Below are 16,887 nucleotides of genomic sequence, written 5' to 3' on the forward strand. Positions count from 1 at the left end.
TCATTTCCGTTGTGGCTTTTTTTTGTTTGTTGTGGCTTTTTGTTGTGTTGTCTAGGTCCCTTTTGTGGAAAAGCACAACGATAAACAAAGCGATCGAGATGGATGTAGACGAAGACAGACATTCTGTGTTGGCAACCATTCCCGAGATCGAGGATTTAACGCCGGAACAAAGAGAATGTTTGGTGAATTTTATCAAGGGGAAAGACGTTATTGTCCTTCTTCCTACGGGATTTGGAAAAAGCTTAATATACCAGTGCATTACATACGTCACGACCAAATAGCAGCGATTGGTTAAATGATAAAAAGTACTCACTTACCGTCGAGCGAACGAATTCTAACCCTGACTCATCAGACGGTTTCACTTCACAGAAACTGTCTGATGGTCAGGCTAAGATGATGAAGTCATGTCAAAACTATTAAATGCAAAACCTCCTTCAAAATAAGACGAGTTATCTCATGACAGACATACGCAACGCAACTGTCGACACAAACGAGCGACCCAACTGACTTTGTGCCTACCAGCCACTGTGTCCATGTGGAAAAGCCGGATGTAAACAAAAACAAAATTTTCTTGTTTTTTGATTGGTGTTATTCGAAATATCAAGGGGAAAGACGTTATTGTCCTTGATTTGGAACATTACATACGTCACGAAGAAAAGCAGCGATTGGTTAAATAAAAAGAGTACCTGCTTACCGTCGAGCGAACGAATCCTAATGCTGCGAGGTCAGACGGTTTCCACGAAGTGAAACCAAACTACCCCATGTTCTTGACGAATCATTCTAGTTCAATGATTAATCAAACTGGGACATGTCGAATTCGCTTTCAAACGATTCAACCCTAAACGATTCTTCGCTATCATAAAAGTACAACACTAACCACAATCACCAGCTGTGTTAGTAAACTTGAAACAGATTTGAGATTTGAGCGTTGTCTCTCAAACCGAAAACACTCTTTTCCACCTTGCGATGCCATGTGGTAATACAGGAAGTGCTCCATTGTGTTTTTAGACTCCACACATTTTCATGAAGCTAAATTATTCCCTGATTATGGTAAAGATGGACTGGCTTGGGTTGTGTTGTGTTTTAGTTTTTCCTCGAGTGACCCACAAAAGAGAGAGCCACTGTCTGTGTGAATGTTCATATACAGTAACTAGAATCATTTGGATAACTTCACTCCTAGACTTTCCAATCTTGGTTGTTCTAAAAAAGGGTGAGGAATTTTCAAAATAAACTTGGACACCCCCAGTCTGGAGCAGTTGGTAATAATAAAATTGTGAAACGAGTGCGTGATTAAGAAAAATTGTTGGACTCGGCCCATTCAAGACGAACATGTGAGTCAGTATAGTCCCGTTTACTTTGAGTTATGGTTGTTTTTAAGCAGCTTTTTCTATATTTGATCTAAACAAATGACTTAGATTTTAGATTTTGAAAAACTTTGATCCACAAGGGAAATTATTTGGACACAGCAGCTCGCAAATTACAATATAAAAAGACAATTCATGCCTCTCTTTACTGTTGGAACGTATCAAATTGGGCAAAAATAGGGACATTTCTTGTATAAAACTGAGACAAATCAGTGGTTTTGGATAAATCTGCTGGGACAGAGGACACAGGGCTCAGAACTGGGACTGTCCAGAGTAAATAAGGATGTCTTATCACCCTATTTTAAAGGTAAAACGTAGCTCTTAACTTGAAAACTAAAAAAACAAGACTCATGTTGTTGTGTTATTATTATTATTTCATTATTTGTTTATTTATTTCATTCATACACACAAGAAATTAATGAAAAGGAGTAGTAAGAAGAGTAATCTTATGTTATCTGCCCTGTTTTCCCTTTTCCAGACAACACATCAACACTGATAGTCACTTTAAAACATTTCAAATCAGTCCGTTTCCGTTCACTCGCGATAAATCACAACGATTGCAAACAGAAATCTTCCCTATTACGCACGGACAACTTTTTCACGGTTACATAATCTGTATCCACGCAGCGACTGAGGATGGGAGAAGTGTAAAAAGTAGGTCTTGTTGTTGTCAGAGTTGCATCCCGCGGCGTGATACTGGCTCTGGCGGAGTGTGAAGCGGCCCCGCGACTCACTGACGCCAGCCCCAACACAACCGAGACGCACACTGAAGAACACACAGGAACAGCGGCGCACTCAAAGAAAAGGTACGGGCAACTTTAAAACTTACGTATCGTGCACAATACCAACTTTACGCACGCGTTTTTTACCCTCCTCGCACCCGCTTTAAAGTTGTAAAAGTACGTGATTGCAGCTTTGCAGTCGGACGCTCCACTGTTGCTGAAACTTTTTTCTCCTTGTACAAGAGTTGGAGCTTACAGTAACGATCGTTTCTTCGCTTCGTGGAGTTTTGCGCGAATATTTCACGCGTGCATTCCTTCGCAGATTGAGCACAACTACCTTCGAGCTCATTTGTAATCATAATTTCGTGCTGCTTCTCGCGGATACGTTCACGTCTGACACTGAAGTAACTTGAATGGGGCAGAAGTGGGCGTCAAAACTGTGCGTAATTTTGCGTAAAAGTCTTTTTTGGAGGGAATGTTCGCCTCTGTGTCTTATCGTGTTAACAACAATGTGACTTCTTATAACTTAATTAGAAAGCAACAGGGTGTGCAAGCGCAAGTGGCCTCGTGGATTAAAAAGTGAACTTAATCTTTGTCTGGATAATTGCGCGTGCACAAGAGATGGCCTACAGCACGCTAATTACGCTCGTCGAAGTTTTATCTGTGCGTAATGAGCGGCGTGCCGTAATTGCTTAATTGGGTTGTCATAGCTACGCCGTTGGAGTTGCTTGAACGTGATGTGTGCGCGATCGTGCGTTTCGTGTTGAGTGGATGTCGAGGTATGGTGAGTGAGAGACGTACAGCAGCACCACAGCGCTGATCTCCTGTCCCTATCGAGGATGACATATCAGATAACCCACAGGACAGGAATTTGCCCTTGTCCGTGATTTTCCTCGAGTTTGAGACGTATTTAAAGGTCCTACATTGCGTAAAAATCGATTCCTGTGAGCCTTAAGTCATGTTATAATGTTGGTTCATCAGAAACGTGCCTGGAGATGTGTTTTGTTTTGTTCATATGTTTGAGAAATCCTTTATTTTCAATCTGTTTCAGTCTTTTCCACCTTGTGATTGTTCCGAGTTAACAGCTTCCTTTTAGCTCTAATTTCTGTAAAGATCGGCAATTCCAGAGCTGAAATCAATCCAGTTTTTTCTACTAAAGGTGTATGGAGTTTAAAAACACAGTGGAGCACTTGCTGTTTCGCTCAAGCTGGAACAGTTTTCCGTTTGAGAGAAGAACTGAGCCTAAACATGCAGGATTTGTGCATTAAACATGTGCTGATGAAACAAAAACACAACTCCAGGTACGTTTTGGATGAGGAAACATTTTAACAGTGTAACACAGTTCCTTTATAATTTCTAGTAAGATGCCGCTTTATTTCTAGAACCTTCTGTTGCTATGTATTTGCCCTTGTCCGTGATTTTCCTCGAGTTTGGGACGTATTTAAAGATCCTACATTGTGTAAAAATCGACTCCTGTGAGCTTTTAGTCATGTTGTAATGATAGTTCATCAGAAATGTACCCGGAGATGTGTTTAGTTTCATTCAGACGTTCGAGAAATCCTTCATTTTCAATCTGTCTACATCTCAAAATGCTCTTTTCCACCTTGTGACGTCATGAATCGGTCATGTCCGAGTTAAGAGCTTCCTTTTAGCTTTAATTTCGGTAAAGGTCGGCAATTCCAGGGCCGAAATTAATCCAGTTTTTTCTACTAAAGGTGTATGGAGTTTAAAAACACAGTGGAGCACTTGCTATTTTGCTCATGACATCACAAATTGGAGTATTTTCTGTTTGAGAGAAGAACTCTAAAGCCTAAACATGCCAGATCTGTTCTCTCTGTTGCTATTTATTTGCCCTTGTCCATGATTTTCCTCGAGTTTGAGACGTATTAAAGGTCCGACATTGCTTAAACTCCTGTGAGCTTTTAGACATGCTGTAATGTTAGTTCATCAGAAACGTCTTCAGAAACGTACCTAGAGATGTGTTTTGTTTCATTCACACGTTTGAGAAATCCTTTATTATTAGTCTTGGCTACATCTCCAAAGCTCAGAATGCTCTTTTCCACCTTGTGATGTCATGAATTGGTTGTTTCCGAGTTAACAGCTTCCTTTTAGCTTCAATTCGGTAAAGACTGCCAATTCCATGGCTAAAATTAACAAACAAAACACAACTCAAAATAGGTTTTTGATGAGGAAACAACATTTTAACAGCGTAATACAGTCCCTTTAAAATTTCTAGTAAGACGCCGCTTTATTTCTAGAACCTTCTGTTGCTATTTATTTGCCCTTCACACATTTGAGAAATCCTTTATTTTCAGAGTTTCTACATCTCAAAATGCTCTTTTCCATCTTGTGATGTCATGAATTGGTTGTTTCCGAGTCAACAGCTTCCTTTTAGCTTTAATCTGGTGAAAATCGGCAATTCCACGGCTGAAATGAATCAAATTTGTTCTACTAAAGGTGTATGGAGTTTAAAAACACAGTGGAGCACTTGCTGTTTCGCTCGAGCTTGGAACAGTTTTCCGTTTGAGAGAAGAACTGAGCCTAAACATGCAGGATTTGCGCGTTAAAACGTGTGCTGATGAAACAAAAACACAACTCAAAATACGTATTTGGCGAGGAAACAAGATTTTAACAGCGTAACCCAGCCCCTTTAAAATTTCTAGTAAGACGCCGCACTATTTCTAGAACCTTCTGTTGCTATTTATTTTTACAGCAAATGTGGAAGTTATCGTAGGCCTAACTGTATGAGCCAGACGAAAAGCACTTGGAGTAAATATAGGTTAGAGGCATTCCTATAGCCTCTGTATCCAGTCACAACAGTAGTGACCGCAGTGTGTTTGTGTCTCTCTGTGTGTGTGTGTGTGTGTGTGCGTCCAGGGACAACATATGTCGGGGTGAGGTGTCCACGCTAACACAACACTAACCCAAAGCCGAGTGCCGAGCGTGGTTGAGATAGCTGCAGGGACCCCATGTGTTCTCTGGTTATGTCTACAGAGCATATGTACCACCGAGCCCGCTCCACTGAAAGCTGCGAGGAGGCGGATTCTTACCGTGTTTTGTCTAGAATTTTTAAGATTTGGATTGATTTTTGTCAGAAGGGTTTAAAGGTTGTATGGAGGATTTTTTTTTCAGTTTCAAATTGTCAGTGAAAGTTTAAAATACCATTACAGAGACGCAGCAGCTTTGTAATTATGATGACTAAAAAAAAAAAGAACGAAAATCTATCAACTGTGGACGTGTTGAGGCCAGATAAACATCAGCCAATAGAAAACCAGGCTCCCTCATTTTCTATTGGCTGTTAGGTTGTCAATCAAACTCCCTGCGTTTCTAGTGTAACTGACTCTTTGGCGCACGGGATTATGTGGTTTTTGCAGCGGTTCTTAGAGGCTTTTTTTAAAACTGTCGCTTCCTCGCATTTCGCACAAAGTTTGTCGGGACGGCGGACGAGAATCCACGACCGGTTCGCCGCAAAAGAAAGTCCGTTTTTGAGGTCGCTGAAAGAAGAAGAGAAGAGGAAAAGGAGCGAAGACAAACTGAGGTGATTCTTGGAGATCTCGTCCAGCGATGGCGCGACCGAAGCAGACGAAGCGTCTAAAAACTGACGCGTCGGTCGCTGAATTACTTCTAGACAGGAAACTTGAACAGTAATTCTGAATGCGCACAAGGACTGTCGCTGTATTTCTCTTCCCTTAAAAAAATCCTCTGTACAACCTTTAATTGTTGTGTTTAATAATAATAATAATAATGGTGCGTTTTATTTCTGGACACGCAAGGACGCCGTACAAACAACAATTAAGACGCGTAATTAAAAACAATCAAACAATACAGGACAGAAATTGCAGATATGATACATACCTCGATACAGTGTGCTTTCGATTTTATATATTTCAAATCGATTCAGTACGGTTCAATAAAACATAATTTCTAAATCATGGCTGTGGTACTAAAAGTCTTTGTTAAATCACTTCTTGTGCAAAGTTAATATGAAACACAAACGTTTTAATCATCAAAACAGTGAAAATGTCAAATGTGTCGAATCCGTGTGTCATTCGTTCATTTGTTTTTCAAAATAAAACCAAAAATAAGAAAACGAAAGAACAACTAATGTCTTCGTTATTTATCTCCAAAACCAAAATGAAAAAAATAGATAATGATTCATTTTTTCAGTTTTCGATTTTGTGTTTAAATGAAGTCCTGTTTCTGGACTTAAACTGCGATGCCGGACTTTTGCTCCGCATACGGACTGAACCAGGACTGAGGCTGGGACTGAACCTGAGACCGGGACCAGACCGGGACTGACACCAGGATCCTGGTTCAGTCCTCGTTTAGACCTGGTTTAGTCCTGGTTCAGTCCTGGTTCAGTCCTGGTTTCAGTCCTGGTTTAGTCCTGGTTTAGTCCTAGTGTAGTCCTGTTTTAGTTCTGGGATCAGTCCTGGTTCAGTCCTAGTCCTGGTCCCAGTCTCAGTCCCAGTGTCAGTCCTGGTCTGGTCCCAGTTTGATCCCAGTCTCAGTCCTGGTTCAGTCCTGGTTCAGTCCGTATGCAGCGCAATTTTTTTTTGCATTTTGGTTTTGAAGATAAACAATGAAGAAATTTATTTATTTTTTTCTTATTTTTGGTTTTATTTTGACAAATGAATAAACAAATGTTACACAGATTGTGTCGCATAAACAAGTTTCCTTCCTCTAAACAAACAACAAAACTGTAGCTCTGTAACAAAATAATTTAGTAAAATATAACAAAAAATACTCTTATATCAATACAGTTTCCAACGATATTGATACTGTATCATCACATTAAACGATACGATATATTGATATTTCGATATTTTTGCACACGTAATCAGGTTGTTAATGTTGAAGGCGAATTTAAATAAGTGTTTTGAGGGGAATCTGCTGGAAAGTCCTCATGAATTGTACCCTTTATTAAAGTTAGTTAATCTTAAAAAAAACAAACAAAAAAACATTGTATTGTATTAATTAGACAAGCAAATTACAATATATCTCAACACAAAACAAAATGATGTGGTCTTAAACACGCACAAATATAGTAAATACAGTTTGTCAAATTACTCCTCAGGAATAATCCAACACTGGAAACTCTTGTGTTCTCAATAAATGTGCCACAACTAATTCAGAATTTATCTTACAGAATTTGTTCAAGTTCTTCTGAATGATTTTTTAAACAAATTCTGTATCTTTTTAAGTTTCTTGCGTTGCGCTGCTTACAAATTACGTTCATGGCGGGTAAGGAAATAATTAATATTTCGTCTCAAATCAACAGTTACAGATGCTATAGGACATGGGAGCAAGAATAAATGATTAATAAAAATACGATTTCATAGTAAACGTCAGCGAGCAAATGAGGATTATATTGATATTACAAACTGAAAAAATGTGTGCTGCTTCAGGAAAATCGGTAAAATGACATAAACAAGGCCCGACGTTTGGTCTCGCTTTGTTCACATTTCATTTTATTATGACATAGAAGCTGATTTTCTAACTCAGTACTTCACAGACGAAAGGCCGGAGAGAAGGGGACATTCGAGCTGGGACTTTCAAGCTTTCAAGAGCCTGTATTCGTTTTGAGTCTGGATTTTGAATGTTGGGAGTGAATCAAAATTACGGATTTACGGATTATTTACAGTTTGTGACGATTGTGGAACCAGATTAGAGTCATATTAGGAAAAAAGACGGAATTGATGAATAAAAAATCTGCTCAAACTACTTCGAATGGATAAAATTATAGAAATAAAAAGGCAAAACGTAATTGTCAGTGCTAGAAAAATGTGCCAGTTATGAAGAAATAGCGTTGTTGGAGTTCTGCGCTGGATGAAAACTTACAAAAACAGGTGCTTATTGGAAAAACTTGGATTCATTTAGAGGTGAAAAAAGGATGGCAAACGCGCTCTGATTTTCAGAGTATTTATTAATCGTCACGCAACAATAGAAAAAAAAAAAAGTTATCATCTGCGCAAACTGTTTGGAGCGAATACAGTTATAGAAAATAATAAATTTTCATAATTGTCGATCTGAGATAAAACATGGCAATAATAATGTAACTATTTTGACATAAGAGTAGAGCTGAAATATTGGGATGTGCAAAGCCGTACACGTCAAAAATCTGTTACTAGTTTGTAAAATACGCTTTGAATTTGGAAATGTTGTAACACTATGTTTTAAAATATGAGTTAACGTACTTATAACGTCATTAAGAGACTGAAAAGTATTTTGTTAATAATATTTGCCGTTAATTTACACTTAAAAAATGCAGACACTGGAAAAAGAAATGTTCAGGAACTGGTGTAGAAAAAGAGGAATCGTTATGTTACTGATATCGAAAAAAAATGTAATGTAAAATGAAAAAAATGTACAGTACCCAGCTATTAAAATCTCTTTCTTATCTTTATGTATGACTGTTTTTAATGCCTATATTAAATCTCTGTATGTCTGACGTATTGCAGCTGGGAAACAGAATGTCCTTTGGGATTAATAAAAACTATATATGGTTTGGCCGATATATCAGGTCGATATTTGCACTTTTTTTGCAAATTGTGTATCAGCCATAACTCTCCACCACATTCTGATAGTTTGTTTTGGCCGAACTGCTGCCAAAAAGTCCACAAATGTTTATTTGAACACAACACAAGTGTGAAAAGATAACTGCATTTAATGTGACTACGCTGCTCGAATGCAGGTTTGTACTGAAACAGGTTTGTGAATGAGTTTGGAGTAAAATGAAATTACAGAATTTGGAGAGAAAGAATCAATATCGGACCAAAAATATCGGCAGAGCTTACGGGTCATCAGTTTCTCTGGTCTCTAATTAATATAGTTTACATCGGCCATGAAAAAAAAAAAATGTATTGGTCGATCTCTATAATCTATCTATAATAATAATTAAGAATGTAACAATAACCGAAATATCGTGATATCGTATCGTCAAAGTTCCCACAATAATATCGTGGACCATCACAATATATCAAATTACAAGTCTCTTTGCTTAAATTAAGAGTTATGGTGCAGCAATTGTCAAAAAAAGACAGAGGAACCACATAGACCATGATCCTTTGCTCTGTTTCAGTGCAGACTAGAAGAAGAAATAATAGTTCTGACCACTTTTAAGTCTTATTTCTTTGGATTAAGTCTTGTCAAGACATATTAAGAGGAAAAAGTTGCATATTAACAGAGTAGCCTCCACAAAATATCACAATAAATATCGTACGTCTTGAAAATTTTGCGTAAATATTGTAAGAGATTTGTTTGTTTACATCCTTAATCATGAGGCTCCCTACCATATTTTCCTATGATATTGCAGTAAATATTGTACCGTGAGGTTCATAACGTGACGATATCGCATCGTGACACTTGGATATCGTTACACCCCTAACAATAATAATATATCGTATCGTTTCATATGATGATAGAGTATCGATATCTTGGGCTGCTGAATCGATATATTGCCAAGAAACTAAATTATTTTGTTACAGAGCTACAGTTTTGTTGCTTGTTTAGAGAAAGGAAACTCATTTATGCGACACATTTGACATTTTCACTGTTTTGATGATTAAGATGTTTGTGTTTCATATGAACTTCACACAAGAAGTGGTTTAACAAAGACTTTTAGTATCACAGCCATGATTTAGCCTTTATTTTTTATTCAAACGTATCGAATCGAAAGCTCAGTATCGAGACATGTATCGTATCGTGGCCTTTGTATTGAGGTATGTATCGTATCTGCAACTTCTTAATGATACCCAACCCTAATAATAATAATTATAATAATAATAATCTTTATTTTGAGCTGTGTCACGGCAGAACAAACAGATGAACGCCATCTGTACTATTGGAGTCTAATATTGATTCATACAAATAAAAGATTAATGCTCGAAATGGAGGATATTTTTAACCCTCTCCAGTGTCAGAAAATGAAATAAAGAAAAGCCATTCATCCATCCATCCATCTATCTGTCGAGTTGTGTCCACTCTGTATCTCTTCACACAGACACCAGGGCTCTTTTGGAACAGGCTCCGTGTGTTTTATTTATTTATTTATTTATTTTTTATGGCTGCTTTCGAGGCTCAAATTGCTGCATATTTATGTGTTTATAATTGCGCCAAAGCATAAGCCGCCTCCTCGTAGCATCACCATCGAGTCCGTAATGAGACCTGAAGGCACTTAATCCAGAGACCAGCGATTCTCCCAAACATTCTGCTGTCCGTCTCCCTCCCTCCGTCCCTCCCTCCGTTCGCATTTGTCTTTCTAGTTATCTATAACTCTCTCTCTCTCTTCCTGCACTCGTCTGTTTATAGCCATTGAGCGGGGGCTAATGGAGGCCCCATCCAGGACCCTGCTGATAAATAATGTAGGTTCTTTATAATGCTGGCTCCCCGGGGAGGGTCCAGAAAGCATTATTACTGTCTCCTCATCCTCTTCAGCCCGAGCCTAAATTGATTAACAGACACTGGTGCAAAATGATCTGCAGGACTAGTGTAGCGGCTAACAGCTCGCACCAGGTGGGTCAAACCGGGGAGGCCCGAGAGTGTCCCATTAGCTTCACTAACTGTCCGCCGGGCTAAAGGATGGCCATCAGGAGCTACCGCTAACGCAATAGCCAGGGTCGTATCCTCGCGCCGCGCTGTGGGGAATGTCAGAGAGGCTTTTATGGGGCTGTTGTGTAAATGATGGTGTGTGTTTGAGCTTTTATGGAGGAGGAGAGAGGAGAGAGAGGAGAGAGGAGAGAGAGGAGAGAGGGGGCCAACTCCATCCCAGACATGACTCTTCATTTAGTCTGTGTCACTTAAGATGACCGCACAGTTATCTATCTGACTGGGCTCTGAGCTACTGCTGCTACTATACTGACATTTTTTTTTTCAAACTTGATTTCAATACTAAGGAATAGACACTCAATCATACTGATTCTGATACTAAGATAATAAAAAACACACTTTATTTTGACAGTACAATCAGATTTTTCAACATTAAATCTTAAAAAGTTGAAGGGAGTCTCCTAGGGATATAACAGTAATCGAAATATCTAGGGGTGTGCAAAAATATCGGAATATCGCTATATCGTATCATTTAATGTGATGATACAGTATCGATATCGTGGGCTACTGTATCGATATATCACCAAGAGTATTTTTAGGTGTGTTTTACTAAATTATTTTGTTACAGAGCTACAGTTTTGCTGCTTGTGGAGTGAAAGGAAACTCATTTATTCAACACATTTAATATTTTTACTGTTTTTATGATTAAAATTTATGTTTTTCATTTTAACTTTGCACAAGAAGTGGTTTAACAAATACTTTTAGTATCACAGCCATGATTTAGCCTTTATTTTTTACTGAACCGTATCAAATCGATTTGAAATATATCATATCGAATCGAAAGTGCACTGTATCGAGGTATGTATCGTATCGTGGCCTGTGTATCGAGGTATGTATCATATCGGCAACTTCTTAATGATACCCAGCCCTAAAAAAATCGTGATATCATATCGTCAAAGTTCTCACAATAATATCATGGACCATCACAATATATCGAATTACAAGTCTCTTTGCTTGAGTTAAGAGTTATGGTGCAGCAATAGCTAAAAAAAAGACAGAGAACTACATAGACCATGATCCTTTGCTCCATTTCAGTGCAGATTACAAGAAGAAATAGCACTTTAAGCACTTTTAGTTCTTTGGATTAAGTCTTGTCAAGACATTTTAAAAGGAAAAAGCATATTCACAGTGGTTTTAGCTCCACAAAATATCGCAATAAATATCGTAACGTGAGATGTATATCGTGAAAATATTGTACCACGTTAGACCGTTACATCCACCAGTTACCTGTGAGGAAGTTTCTGAGACAAGTGATGGCACTGCCGTTACAAACTGCCATCTGACCACATACAGAACCTGGGGGACTTTCCATCCAGGAGGACTTTCCAGCTGATTTTCACTACATCCCTCCATCCAACTCGAACAGAGCCCCACTGAGGCGCTCACTTTATCTCCTGTTTTCATTAAATCGTAGTACTTTTTTAATATTACCATTAAATCTGTGTAATCCCTCAGTGGTCCAAGTACTTTCCATAGTGGTCCATGTGCGTATACTAGTCTATGTGCTCTTATACTTGCTCAAGATCAGTCCAAAACCTTTCAGGAAAAGTTCATTTCTGTCTCGTAAACATGATTTTTTTTTAGTATTGATATTTGCTCAAATGAGTATCTACTTTTGATACTAGTTTAAGTGTTGATTAGTATCTGATTCTTTTGATTCCATTGACAACTCTACACTGAGCACATGTTAAAAAGTGTGGGTTGTCAGATAGAATAGAGAAACAGTGCTTCTATCAGCCATATGTTCAGTTTAAGTGGATGAAACACATGGATGTCTGGATCATATTTAGGCAGTTTTTTAAAAGAACTGTACAGCTATTTTTGATCAGTTTTATGACAAAGGCAGCGTTCACATTTACACACACACTATATCGGTGTTGGGAGTGAATTAAACCTGGACTAGACTAAACCAGGACCAAAGCAAGTCTACATCAGGGACTAACCAGGATCAAACCCAGTAAAATGTGAACATATGTAGCCTAAAGAGAAGACTGAGTACCATCTGGTTAGTAGAATGTGGGATTTATACTGACAAATAATAAAATGAATCTATAATTTTAGGGATTAGCAGGACATTCTCTGGAGTCTTGACCACGACCTGTGACACTAACACTGCAATACAATTTTTTTCTTCCTTCACTAGGGCTGAGTATCATTAAGAAGTTGTCAATACGATACATACCTCGATACATAGGCCACGGTAAAATACATATCTCGATACAATGCGCTTTCGATTCGATTCGATGTATTTCAAAGCGATTCGGTTCAATAAAAATAAAGGCTAAATCATGGCTGTGATACTAAAAGTCTTTGTTAAACCACTTCCTGTGCAAAGTGAATATAAAACACACTCATATTACTCATCAAAACAGGGCATATGTCAAATGTGTTGCACAAACGAGTTTCCTTCCTCTAAACCAGATATATTAAACTCAGGCCCAGGGGCCAAATTTGGCCCGTGATATAATCATATTTGGCCCACGAGATCATATCAGATATGTATTAGAGCTGACCCTCTGTTACAGATAGGCTATAGAGACATTATTCACATAAATTTTGTTATTATTTTATATACTGCTTGTTCTGGATTCAATGTTTAAGCAAAACTGTTATTAATCATTTAATAAATAAGAAAAGCTTTTACATTACATATCTCAAAAGAAGAGAAAACATGCACATGTTGTTGGAATTTTTCAATAAATATTTAGTTTGGCCCACGACTTAGTCCCAGTTTTTAATTTTGGCCTCTGTGAATTTGAGTTTGACACGTCTGCTCTAAACAAACAACACAACTGTACATACCAAAAAATACTCTTGGTGATATATCGATACAGCAGCCCACGATATCGATACTGTATCATCACATTAAGCGACACGATATGTCGATATTTCTATATTTTTGCACACCCCTGTCCTTGACGCTCTTTGAATAAGCTTAAAATGTGATATTATTCCAAATCAAAAAACATGCCTGGGGAGGTTTCAGATGTCATCCATGCATGTTTGAGTAATTTAGCAATCTAACCTGGGCCCTATTCAAACCCTTCTTCTTATGGTTAACTGTTAAGATTCTGTACACGGCTCCGCCCACAAGCCTACGTCCTCCACACCCCCGCGTGACAATTCTCCATAAATACACAAAAACGTGATACAAAACTGTGCACAACAACTTGACAGCCCTGATGGGATGTGATGCAATAGTTTCATTGTGTTGTAATAGCGCTCTGAAGGAGGGAGTGGCTTAGCATGGGGAGCAAAGGGAAGGAAGACTCAAAAGCGAAAGTAGATACATTTTTGGCAGAGACAGCATTTTCAAAACAATAAAAGAGAACACGTTGATCTAAATATGTTACGTGTTTGCAGTTAATACCCCATAGAAGTAAAATACACCTTCTTTGATTAACTAGTGAGAAAATGTAATGACTTTTTAGCGATATTTCTGAATAACTTTGGTCTTGTCAATCTGATTGTAACTCCCAAAAACCCAATTCCACCAAACTGTCACTCAGAAAAGCTTGTTTATATCAGTGGAACATTGTAGTCTATACATAGGTATAGAACAGGGAGGCCCATTGGCGCCTTCGTATTTTGTCTGCCCCCAAGGAAAATCCAAACTTGCATTGTCCAAAGAAGCAACACAAAGCCATATCAGGCTCTTGAATACGCATGTGGTCAGATATTTGAGCTTGAGTTAAAAATATGCTCACATTTAGTCCACGCAGCTCTCGCCCGGTGACAGTGAAGAATTGGGAGCTCCAGATGTTACCGGGCCGAACCTTGTCGATTTTTCCATCTGAAATAGATTACTGGTCTTTGTACAGCCAGTCCTGAGTGTAGGCTGCTGATAGAGCAAAGTGGTTGGAAGGGGATCAAAAAGACTAGATGGGGCTTTTGTCTTTTGATTTGCATTGTGTTGAGTTTGTATTGTTCTTTTGCGCAGTTATGGTTCCAATAGAAAATGGCCCCACAAAGCTGCACAACAAAGACACAGCTAAAAAACACAACAAAGAGGAGACGACAAACTATGCGAGTTTCACTGAAATCGAGGTTTTATTCCATGTATCAAACGCACATGCTTTGACCAGCTGTTTTTCATGTTTTATCATGACTTTTGTTCATACCAATGGGAAAAAACAGATATAAAATGATAAAACTCAACATAATATTTATATTTTTTATGCACTGTGGAGATGATTTTGCTTTGCCTGGAATGTTCCATGGCATGGCATTAAAAATATTAGACATAAACATCAGTATTTTTTCATTACGGGTGTTTCTATTGCTCAAAAATACAACAATTCCTTCTGTGAATAGGGGCGACTCTCCATAGATGTGAACTGTAATGTAGCGTAGTGCTGTGACCTGCTCGTCTCCCTCGTGATACATGAGTTTAATCTTGACCCCGACCGATATATCGGTTGGCCGAAATGGGCACTTGGAGACATATCGGCCTAAATCTTACCAATATGAGCCGATACTCCACATCGACAAGTTATACCTCGTTATAAAGCTTAGACTCTCTATATTATATAGTTTAATCCAATTTACAGACAGACAAATGTCCAAATATGTGGCACCACAGCAGTATTTTTATTAAATTGTAATTTATCTGCATCTGTGATTAGGCCTGTAATGATAACAGATTTTGCTGGAAGATTAATTGACCAAGAATTTATTGCGATAAACGATAATATTGACATTTTGAGACCAATTTCAGCTAATATAATGACCACGGAATAAAAATGCAAACATAGGCTTTCAAAGATCAATAAACTTTACTTTCTAAAGAACATTTAACGAAAGAAAGAAACCAAAAACAATAGGCTTAATTAAAACAGACTTGTTAACACAGGACTAGCCTAATGTAGTCTGGCTCACAGCAGGGACTTGTTAACAAAAATGCATTTGAATAAACCATTGTTGAACCAAATACAACCAAAGCAATAAATAAAAATAATTATTAACTCTCTGTAACAAAATTGCCCTTAGAACTGATTTTAGTCACTGACTTACATTGGTATATTGTGTCTCGTCTCTCTGTGGCTGCTGCTGTGAGACTCGTTGTTTTGGTCTTGAGGTGTTCGTATTAACCTGCGACACAGGATGTTATTTCGCTATGAGGGAGCCACTGTCCTGTCTGGTGTCGTGTCGGTGTCTTGTGGGATTTCAGTGGATTTCAGGTTCTCCCGGGGGCTAGGCTAGTTGTGTCGCTCAGGTTTGGGTTTATATCGGCTGCTGGGGTTTGCGACATTTCTTCTCGTCGTTTGCGTTTCGCTCGCTGCATTTGACGCATGTGGCTGTTGAGACGTGTCCCGCTCACCAGTGTTGATTTGGCATCGTGACTTGTTTTGGCACATGGCGATGAACTGTTTTGTCACTCTGACAGCGGCGCTTGTGTTGTGGCTTCATGTTTAGCCGCACAGACAGCGGCGCTTTCTGCACTCAGACGACGCGCGCATCCGCTGTGTTGATAAACACAGTGCACACTGGTTCAAGCGTCATTACACTTGTTCAGCGAGAGGAGTCAGCGAGCGATAGATGCTTCTAACATCCAGTCTCTTTGAAAGCGAGAGAGCGAGTGAGGAAAACAAGCATGCAAATTGAATTTATCGCAGCCAGAAAAGTGATTGACCTTGTTAAAATTTATTTTACGATTAATTGATTTATTGATTATCGTTACAGGCCTATCTGTGACCCTGTACTGCCCCTGAACGCACCCCAGACTCACGTGTGCTTGTTTACACATGCAGCTGCTGGATTATATTATTTTTACACACAATCATTTTGAGTCAGGATTGAAAGGACACTTTTTTGTGAAGACTTGTGACCAGTTTGAGCACTGAGTGTTGCAAATGTGTTGGTTTTGAAGCTACTTTTGGTTTTACTCATTGGTTAGCTCTTAGCTGCTGTAGCTCCCTCACATAAACAGCCTGTTTTCTTACATTGGCCTAGTGCAGTGGTGTCCAAACTTTTTTCATCAAGTGCCACAGATCTAAACACAGACAAAGCAGAGGGCCGATCATGGCCATAGACTGGTGCTCAATACAGTGAATAATTGAAATATGTGCATGTTTATCACATTAGAATGAGTCATCAGTCCTTTATTCATCCTAAGATCCTTAAAAGCACTCACTAAATATTCAATATTGGCTTCATGAAGGTAGATTTTCAAAAAACTTGCAATAAAAAGTTAA

General features: G+C 38.6%; 1 protein-coding gene across 1 annotated transcript in view; it reads left to right on the forward strand.

Annotated features, from left to right (window-relative positions):
* Positions 1 to 2,115: 2,115 nt before the first annotated feature.
* smad1 (SMAD family member 1) overlaps positions 2,116 to 16,887 on the forward strand; it is a 67,697-nt gene continuing 52,925 nt past the window's right edge. The window contains exon 1 of the mRNA XM_055158112.1: positions 2,116 to 2,170. The gene's annotated coding sequence lies outside the window, so the exon portion shown is untranslated. The remainder of the gene's footprint in view (positions 2,171 to 16,887) is intronic.

The sequence above is a fragment of the Boleophthalmus pectinirostris genome, unplaced genomic scaffold (genome assembly GCF_026225935.1).
Source record: "Boleophthalmus pectinirostris isolate CB_2022bp ecotype Guang Dong unplaced genomic scaffold, ASM2622593v1 HiC_scaffold_22, whole genome shotgun sequence".
Lineage (NCBI taxonomy): Eukaryota > Metazoa > Chordata > Actinopteri > Gobiiformes > Gobiidae > Boleophthalmus > Boleophthalmus pectinirostris.